This window comes from Dreissena polymorpha, chromosome 3, assembly GCF_020536995.1.
Source record: "Dreissena polymorpha isolate Duluth1 chromosome 3, UMN_Dpol_1.0, whole genome shotgun sequence".
Lineage (NCBI taxonomy): Eukaryota > Metazoa > Mollusca > Bivalvia > Myida > Dreissenidae > Dreissena > Dreissena polymorpha.
In genome coordinates, this window is record NC_068357.1 from 121,376,684 (window position 1) to 121,386,894 (window position 10,211).

The window sequence follows — 10,211 nt, forward strand, 5'->3', positions numbered from 1 at the left end:
AATTCTCAAGAAACGTTCTTCTCCATAAGTGGCATTATTAAATTAATGACAATTGACCATGCATTGATATTTATTTCCAGAAACAATCATATTTAATTTTCAGTAAAAGAGAATGATTTGTCACAAAAACAAACAGTACATTGTAACAACGTCTTTTCTGGTATGGAATTACATTGAAAACGGCTTTGGAAAACTATTTGCTTCATTTTTATTTCCTTAAAGCACTTATTGCAAATTCGAATTCGTTTAAATCGGGTTATTTTATGCTAATCACACCGGACTGTAGGAAAATCTCAAAATTGCGCAAACGCAATGTTTAAGAAATAGTTTTAGAATAAATACAACTACAAAATACGAGCATGTGCCTAATTTTTCGTCCAACATTAAGCCCAGGCACAGGCTCATCAGGGACGACAATTTCCTCATAAACTTGACTTTCGTTTAGGAAAGACTTTCTTAAAACGAAAAAATACTCCATAAACACGGAAAGTGTGGTCCCTGATTAGCTTGTGTGGACTGAACAGGCTAATATTGAAAGAGATTTTTACGCATGTTAATAATGCCAAGCTTTCCCAGAACGAGACCATCATGCAGTCCGCACAGGCTTATCAGGGACGACACTTTCCGCCTTAATTGGATTTTTGCTTAGAAGAGACTTCATTTAAACGAAAAATGTCATTAAAGCGGAAGGTGTCGTCCCTGATTAGTCTGTGCGGATTGCACAGGCTTATCTGGGACGACACTTTACGCACATGCATTACGCCCAGTTTTCTCAGAACACGACACAGGTAAATCAACGAACTTACACTCACAAGATCACTGATGTACCATTGCTTTTACCAAGCTTTAGTCGTTCGGTTTAGAAATTTGATCATCTTTTGTTCCATATAACGTCTTGTAAACTATTGACATAAATACAATTCTAATGGATGCGGCAGTACATGTATTTACTATTTGATTTTAAGGGGGGGGGGGGGGGAATTATACCTTGATTCCCATTAGCAGAATTTCAGGCAAAAAGGGGCTAAAGTTCTAATGAGATCATTAGCAGGGTGCTGGATCAATCGGGGTTCACAGGGATTTACACACGTGCACAGAATGTAAACACACAGTAAAGAACTTGATTTTTGAAATACCTGAAGTTATTAAAATATATTTATAAAAACATTTTATGCATTAAAGGTAGTTTTTCTTGCAGTTTGTGTTGATATCTTAACATTTAGGAATACATCATTGAATAAGTCTGAAATCGCTGCAAAATAATTAACGTTGCCTGCAGAATAACCGTGTACATGAATGCTGTACACTTAGGATTTCTGGCCAAGAACACAGGTCTATTAAATATGGTAATTCTCATGTATTTCACATTGTCATAAACAGCATTAGTTGAAATTCTAAAGAAAACTTGTTTTAAAGTCATTGAAAAAAGCACCACTAACCCGTGCGTTTACATCCATTAACGTATTTTTGTGAACCCCACAAAGTCGCGTGATCCTGCACCCTGATACGTGTAAATGGCATATGTATATGTATATGTATATGGTCATGTATATGTATATGTATATGGTCATATATTCAATTGTCTCATACAAATATTCAAATCAGTTATCATTGACAGTAGTCAATACTGTTACAAGATGAAACGGGATAGCTCGAGATATACGAAATATACACACAAATAATACAAAAATAGCGTATAAAACGATCATATATGCATATATTATTCTCATAAAAGATCAGACGAGAAATTGTTAACGCGAGAACAAAGTAACAAAAATACAATAAACCGGTTGAAACATGAAGCAACCAAAACGTTGGGAATAGGATTAATCACTGTTGATAGAAAGAAGTAAATATTAGTTTAACTTTAAAAGATTTCTGGAAGATATTATACACGGCACCATGTCTCCCAAGATAAGATACGAGCACCTTAATGCTAATTTCCTCGGGTAATTATGATGCAGCTGGTAAAAACTCATTTTTCCTGTGTGATTCCGTGGCTTCTGACGTCACACACGACGCCTTTTATCCGGTTGTGTGGTCTGCATTTTCGATCCAAATTTAAATAAGATAATTCATATTTTTGAACGATATACTTCAAACAAGGATACAAAAAAGGCGAAAAAAGATAGAACACATTCGTTTTAGTTTAATTGTTTAGATAATGCGAAAATAAATCGGTCTTCCGGACTGAGGTATTGTTTGAACATTTTATGTGAGCTGTCTACGTGTACCACGAAATGCAACAAAACAACCTTAACGCGACAAAGTATTCAATCGCTTACCGTATGTAAAGGATCTTTTATAAAAAAACAACAATTATTACTCATTAACGAATATATTTTCAGTGAGTGCTGGCGTAATTCAGTTGTGTGTTTTTTTCGCTCTATTCAGTACAGTGTTTTTGCACTTTTTCGGCGTAAGCTGTCTTAAGCCAGCTTTTCACCTTAGCCTGACCTTTGTAAGTGTCCAATAAAATTCCAATAAAATTTCCCGCGGCTAGGTACGAATGAATACACTTCATTTATTCCATTGGCTGATTTGAGTATACCACCAGAACATTGGAAACATATCCGCGTCTTTGTAACACTGTTATACTGTATGAAACAATTTTATCTCGAATGAAAAGGCTTAATAGATAGAACAGTTTTACACCCAATTCTCGACATCAATACAGTTTGTGCGTACACCTTTTTTTTTCAGAGTATTACCAGCGCAAGAGCGTTTATACTTAAAAGGCTATGTTCTCATATTTAGTACTTACTTCCTTATTCCTGTCAACATGTTAACATGTAAAAGTATAAAGAGCAATGGAAGCGAGGCCTCACTTTAAAGCATTGCATTTCAACCCGCGAGGTATATCGGGTCAATTCGCGGACATTCAGAGTTTATATACAGGTCATCACCGGAGTTGGCGGCCAGTAAAATAATCGTTATATAATAAAGACGCTATCCGTGAACTAGGTGACCTGGAATTTTCTTTAGACCAGAAATATGTTAAATGAAGATATTCAGCAATATAATTATGGTATGTAAATAATAGATTCTTAATGTGTTTTCAACAATACAATGATAAATATTATTGTTGAGAAATTTAACAATAATTATTCGTCCATATTGCCTAATGTACTAAAGTGATATTATGAGCATGTAACAGTTTATAGGTGTCTATCGCAACCGTTGATTATTTTTGATGTTTCTACTTCATATTCACTTATATTAATTAATGCAGCATCATCATACTAAAACAATATACCAGAAAGAGAAAAATAATGCATTTGAATATCAACCGTACTTTCGTTTGACAACTGATCATGCGTTTACGAGTTGAACCTAAATTTAGTTTTAGTGCAGATTTGTTCATACGACACAAAGACACGAAATTGTTTTACGGATCATTTCAGCTTACAGGACTGGGTGGGTCACGTAAGAATATCGAATATAAAATATATTTTTATAAACAACTGGTAGCAAGGTGAGTTGCAGATAATTAATCAGTAACCACATTTTAACTAACTATTTCGACCTGTTAATTCTTTTCAGCTCAATTCAACAGTGCAAAATGCCCATAATATCACTTTAAGCATTTGCACGATGATAATTGATACTGTTAATAATCGAATCAAATAGCAATGCCCGACAAACCACTAAAACAGGTTTGTTCGAAGAACGCGCCTATAAATACGGATACTTCTCGTGTGGCCGGTTGACTCATATGTTTAAATTTCACTTCCATTCTTCTTTTGGTTTTCTGTTTTGTATCTATAGGTTTATGACCAGCAATATGTTATAATGTAAAATAAGCCGCGAAAACTCCCCGTAACATCCCGTACTGCGTGTGATGCAGCTAAGAACTGCACAGAAAAAGACATTCGCTATCCTTGATCTCATTCATTAAACTATTTACGCCGTATATCTTTTTTAAAGATATTTCTTGTTCAATCTGTGGAAAAAAACACAATATAAATTGTTCTTTTCGATCAGTCGCTTTTATGCAAACTATTGAAATGATCATCATTCTAGGAATGTACATTTAGTGCCGTTTCAGACTAGCCTGTGCAGTCCGCACATGATATCCAGGGACAACACATTCGGCTTTTATTGGATTTTCGCCAAATCGATACTTCTTTTAAACGAAAAATTCCATAATTGAGGAAAGTGTCGTCCTTGATAAACATGTGTGGATTGCACATAATAATCTGGGACGACACTTTTCGCACGTGCTAAATGCCCAGTTTTTCCTGAACGAGGCTCAAATAACAAAATGTACAATCGGGAACCCTCGGACAATACCGCCATAACGGCGAGACGGTGTGGTGTAGCCCACTGTCCGAAGCGTTCAGATTGGTGTGGTATATGTTGACTGAAGCAGACGATGCTTGTAAACAGCGAGCGTGTTTTGTTGTGTGTGTTGATGATGTTGGGTTTTAATAAGATGTAATTACAAAGAAATGCTACAAGTAAATCAGTGACGACACTTTCCATCTTAACTGAATTTTCTCTTGGAAGAGGCTTCCTTTAAACAAAAAAATACATTACAAGCGGAATAGCCGTCCCTGACTAGCCTGTGCGGACGGCTAAGGCTAATCTGTCATATGACACTTAACGCCCATATTCCCAAAACAAGGACGAAGTGTACAACAAAATCAGAGAGAGTATTATAAGAATATAATTATACTAATGCGCGCATTGCACGAAAATATGTTTAATTTAATCGTACGCAAGTTATTGATGCTTTGATTTCCAAGCCAAATACAATTTGTTATAAACATGTGTCTATATCAGATGACAACTCTGGTATTTTAAAGGGAGGTCAATAGACGATATCAAAATCACTAATAGCAGCAGTTACTTCCCACGGTTCAATACGAGATTTTGTAAACAACTATACCGGTACACACATTTCACTTTTTTTAATGAAAAATATACCAAAAGTGTATTTTATAGCATTTAATAATTTAATATATTGCATCGTATATTGCATCGTATGTTATCTCGACATAATTACAACAAGAAGCAAGCTTGTATGATAAGTCTTACCAGTCCCAATACAATGGTGCCTTTTTTCGATCCATATTTAATGCGTTGACACAATAAAAACATGTTGATTGTTAATAACCCCAATATGTAACTCAGCTAAACAAAAATCGATAAACCTCGATGAGATTCGAGCCAAATATTCCCAGGTTCTAAACTGTTCATGGCAAACTCTCTAAGGAATCATTGTAATATTAACCGCGCCATGATCAAATGGGTATTACAGTATGCCGTATGCGGGGTATTACAGTATGCCAAATGCGTGGTATTACAGTATGCCATATGCGGGGTATTACAGTATGCCATATGCGGGGTATAACAGTATGCCATATGCGGGGTATTACAGTATGCCATATGCGGGGTATTACAGTATGCCATATGCGGGGTATTACAGTATGCCATATGCGGGGTATTACAGTATGCCATATGCGGGGTATTACAGTATGCCATATGCGGGGTATTACAGCATGCCATATGCGGGGTATTACAGCATGCCATATGCGGGGTATTACAGTATGCCATATGCGGGGTATTACAGTATGCCATATGCGGGGTATTACAGTATGCCATATGCGGGGTATTACAGTATGCCATATGCGGGGTATTACAGTATGCCATATGCGGGGTATTACAGTATGCCATATGCGGGGTATTACAGTATGCCATATGCGGGGTATTACAGTATGCCATATGCGGGGTATTACAGTATGCCATATGCGGGGTATTACAGTATGCCATATGCGGGGTATTACAGTATGCCATATGCGGGGTATTACAGTATGCCATATGCGTTCGCGCAGTCCGGTAAGAGCTCTCATATCCACCTAAAATAGTCAGGTAATGTTTTCTGGTCTCATTATTTTACAATATGACTCATCAACAGAATAACTGGATGCAGAGCCATGTCGGGTGCTACACTGTTCAGATATGTCCTGTGGCCGATTGTCGCACTATGTGGCTCAAATCAACTTTACAGGACTGAAAGTAGGACAGGAAACGTCGAAAGAAATGGGCCGCGCTCTGTAAAAAAGGGGTTAAATGTATGTGCGTAAAGTGTCGTCGCAGATTAGCACAGGCTAATCAGGGACGACACTTTCAGCCTAATCTAAATTTTTGCTAAGAAGAGATCGACTTTCTTTAAATATTACTAAAGCGGAAAGTATCGTCCCTTGTTAGCCTGTTCGGACTGCACAGGCTAATCTGGGACAACACTTTACGCGCATACATTAAACCCCCTTTTCACAGAACGAGGTTGAATTATTATTCACAACCTTGCTGCAAACGACATATGCCGATATGTGAGATTGTTTGTAAAACAAAACATTTCCAACGTCAATTTCGTTCAATCAGAACACAAACACCTCTATATTGGGTTGACTACTGTGCATAACAGTTACAGAATATTTAAGTCGCACTCTCGGGCAACTGGGCCTCATTAATGTGCGTAAAGTGTCCTCCTACATGAGCTTGAAGAGGCTAATCAGGGACGACAATTTACGCATAAAAATGGAATTTTGCTAAAAAGATACTCCCTTTAAATGAAACAAGATAAATATAATAGGAAAGTTTCGTCCCTGATAAGCATGTGCGGACGAACCTTTACGCACATACAATAAGCCCCGTTTTCTCAGCATGCGGGTATATTTCTTTATTTATTCATATCTGCCAGGACATCCGCTCCACATTCGGTACGCACCTTAAAGGGGCCTTTTCACAGATTTTGGCATTTGTTTAACTTATTCATTAAATGCTTTATATTGATAAATGTAAACATTGGATCATAAAAGCCCCAGTAAAAAATCAAGAAAAAAAAATAAAAAAAGGAAAAGAACATTGCCCGCAGCAGGTTTCGAACCAGTGACCCCTGGAGTCCTGCCAGAGTCATGAAGTAAAAACGCTTTAGCCTACTGAGCTATTCCGCCGAGTACACATGATTGACGTATTTTATACCTTATATAAGTAATCTTCGTAGTTTCACAAAATTTAACGACAGAAACAGAACTCTCCAAATTATTCAATCGTTTCGCGTTGCAACGCTTTATAATTTTTAGGTTTTAAAATCGTCAAAAGATGCATATAATGGCTATATTAGAGCATGGTTAATGTTCAGTATTACTGTTTCCTCACAAATATCATAACTAAAACGAAAACTTACGAATCTGAAACAACTTTTTTCAATTTTGTCAATTTACCAAAGCGTGAAAAGATCCCTTTAATTGATAATAATAATAATAACAACTTTTATTGGAGCTCTATTTGTACAGCAATTGTTTACATGTTGGATACACAAAAATCAGATATTTAAATAACGATGATGCGATCGTGGAATTTTTTTGTCAATGAATATAAATCAACTCTTCAGTATCCTGATTCTCAAGTAAGCAGTCGAATGCTCATTCTAGCACAACGATTCCTTCCCCTTGTTTACAAAGTACAGATAGAAGTGGAAGTGCATATTGTTTCAACGTTTTTTGTTATAAAAATCGGATTAAAGTTGTCAACTTAATTGTTATAAACATTTGATTAACGATGGCATTAAGGTAAGCGTGTCGAAAACCTTTGTTTTCCCGGTTCGAATGTTTACACGTTAATTTACATAAACTGTATTCATACGCGTCTTAAATAAACTATGGCGTACCGTTTTAGTAATTGTTTTGTCAGTTTTGTTAAAGTAAAAAATACAATTGTTAACTGTTTTCGTTAGTTGTTGTATATAATAAAAGGAATATTACGCTAGTCAATTGTTCCAAGAATTTGTATCACTCTCGTGGCTTGTGCTATTTTGCACCACACTCGAGGCTCCGCCTCTCGTGTGATACGTCATCACACATGCCACTCGAGTGATACAAACTCTTGGAACAATTGACTAGCGTAATATTCCGTATATATTCACCACGTTGTTTCCAAGTACAATGTTAAATATAATGCGAATGTATACTCAAAGAAACGACATAAAAGAATGCTCGCTTCGATCAGTGTTTCCAGGTTGCAGAGGCCCCTGACTTTATACTTCCCAAATGTCATTTGGACCGTTTTGACTTCGACCGTTCTTAAGTATAGGCGAGTTACTGACGAAGTTCTATAATAAGACTGCATGTAATACACTCTGGACCCAACCGACTTTTTTGCGGAGACTCCGGAGCAATCGGGACTCCTCGGACAATTCCGCCATAACGGCGATAGACGGTGTGGTGTATGTTACAGTATACTAAATCTTTTTGGAGTGCAATGCTGTACTCTCGAAAAAAATCAACATAATTTATTTGAAGACACAATTCTCTGTATGGGCACTTGCCATAGCATTTGTGTGTGTGTGTGTGGTAGGAAAAACATTACTGTGTACTAGAAAACCATTGTTATGCTTTAAGGTTGGAGACTACAAGATGGTACCCTGACATTTGGCAGTATACCCTAAACTGGAGGTGAGCCGGTAAATAGATGGCCGTAAAACAATGACTTTTGATTCGTGGCGAGTTCTTTCTTACATATCGCGTGACCTATCTTTTTTATTCTTTAAATCAATAGCGCTTGGAATGCTCTTAAGAAAAGGTATGGTTATGGGGGTCTCTATGCGCAAAAGTTTGACTTTATTTTTTGTTGAAGTTATTGCTTTCACATTGAATTTGTGTAGGAAATCTTTTACTATATTGTGACCTGTTGCCCACTGTCCGATGCGTTCAGATTGACTCCGGAGATGGACGAAGTGTTACGATTGAAAGTAGCACTCTTTACGGACAATCGTGCTACATCGGCTATCTCGGATTCCGGTTACAATATACTAAATACTCGTTTCATGTAGGGCTGTACTCTCTAAAAAAATATCATAGTTGACCCGAAGTCATGTTTTACATCTTAAACTATTGTTCGGATTTTATCTTTCGGAGATAATGGTAGGGCATAAATAGGTGTTCACGACCGAATCCCTGAAATATGATAAACTTGGTGACTTTAGTAAAGCATTGCACTGAAAAAGGTTACATTCCACTAAGAAACGGCCGAAAAAAAAGTTGCAAAAACAGTCGATTTTGATTAGCGTCAAGTTCTTTTTTGGTTTGAACATGACATATCTTTTTTATTGCATAAATCGATTCCGCTTAGAATGGCCTTTAAGAAAATGTATGGTTATGGGGGTCTCTATGTGCAAAATGTTGCATTTATTTTCGCTCAAAGTTGTCGTTTTTACATTGAATTATATAGGGAAACTATTGAGTATATTGTGACCTTCCTCCGTAAAGGTTACATTACACTAAATCATTGTGTATCCCTCCGTGGTCCATTCGAAAGTAGTGCCTATTTCTAAAGAGTTCCTTTTCTCTTCTTGAATATAAGCCATTTAACAATGTGAGACATGTCTTTTGTGGTTATTTGTAATATCCTGTATGTGTCTGGAGTACTTTGATGCCTTGGATTGGAAGCTAACTTAAAAGATGAACTTTTGAGGGTGTGTTTTTTATTGTGTGGGGCTTTTGTCGAAATTAGGATTCCGAAACGCGTTTTTCTACGGTGGGTTCATTCGACAGCGATTTACTTTCTTAGAAGTTGCGAGACGGTATGTTTTTGATTGCAATTATTGGAAGATGACAGATCCATCTTTAAAATTATACCAGGTTCGGAAAAATTGATACGTCGGAAAGGCAATAAAAATGCTGTGAAAGTTGTCAGTTTTATAATGGGACCCTATGGGAATCGGAATTAGTGTAATATAACCTAAAAATGAAATAAATCGTCTGCTGATCCAGAGTGTCTTTACGGAGACTCCGGAAATGGACGAAGTGTTACGATTGGTAATATTAGGGGCCAAGCACCACAGCGAGGCAGCGAACAGGGCGGACGTGCCTCTGACGCAGAGACAAAGTAGAAAAATAATTAGATTTCGCAGCTATGTTGTTGCTTATATAATTTTAATTCATACATATATTCGTAACTAAACACGCGTGTGTAATTCTGCAACCAACATAATCGCAGACTTGCAGTGACGGAGGAGGAAAGAGACCTGTGTTATTCTGAAGGATTGGTATTCTTTGTTGTCATTGTTGCGTGCCTCGCGTCCGCCATCTTGTTTTATGATATGTTTACTCCACATTTTAATTTGTTTAAGCCTTCGGGCTGCACACCAGGGCCATCTAGGACTTCTCTAATAACATTTTGTTTACTTTCATGAAATGTGCTACCGA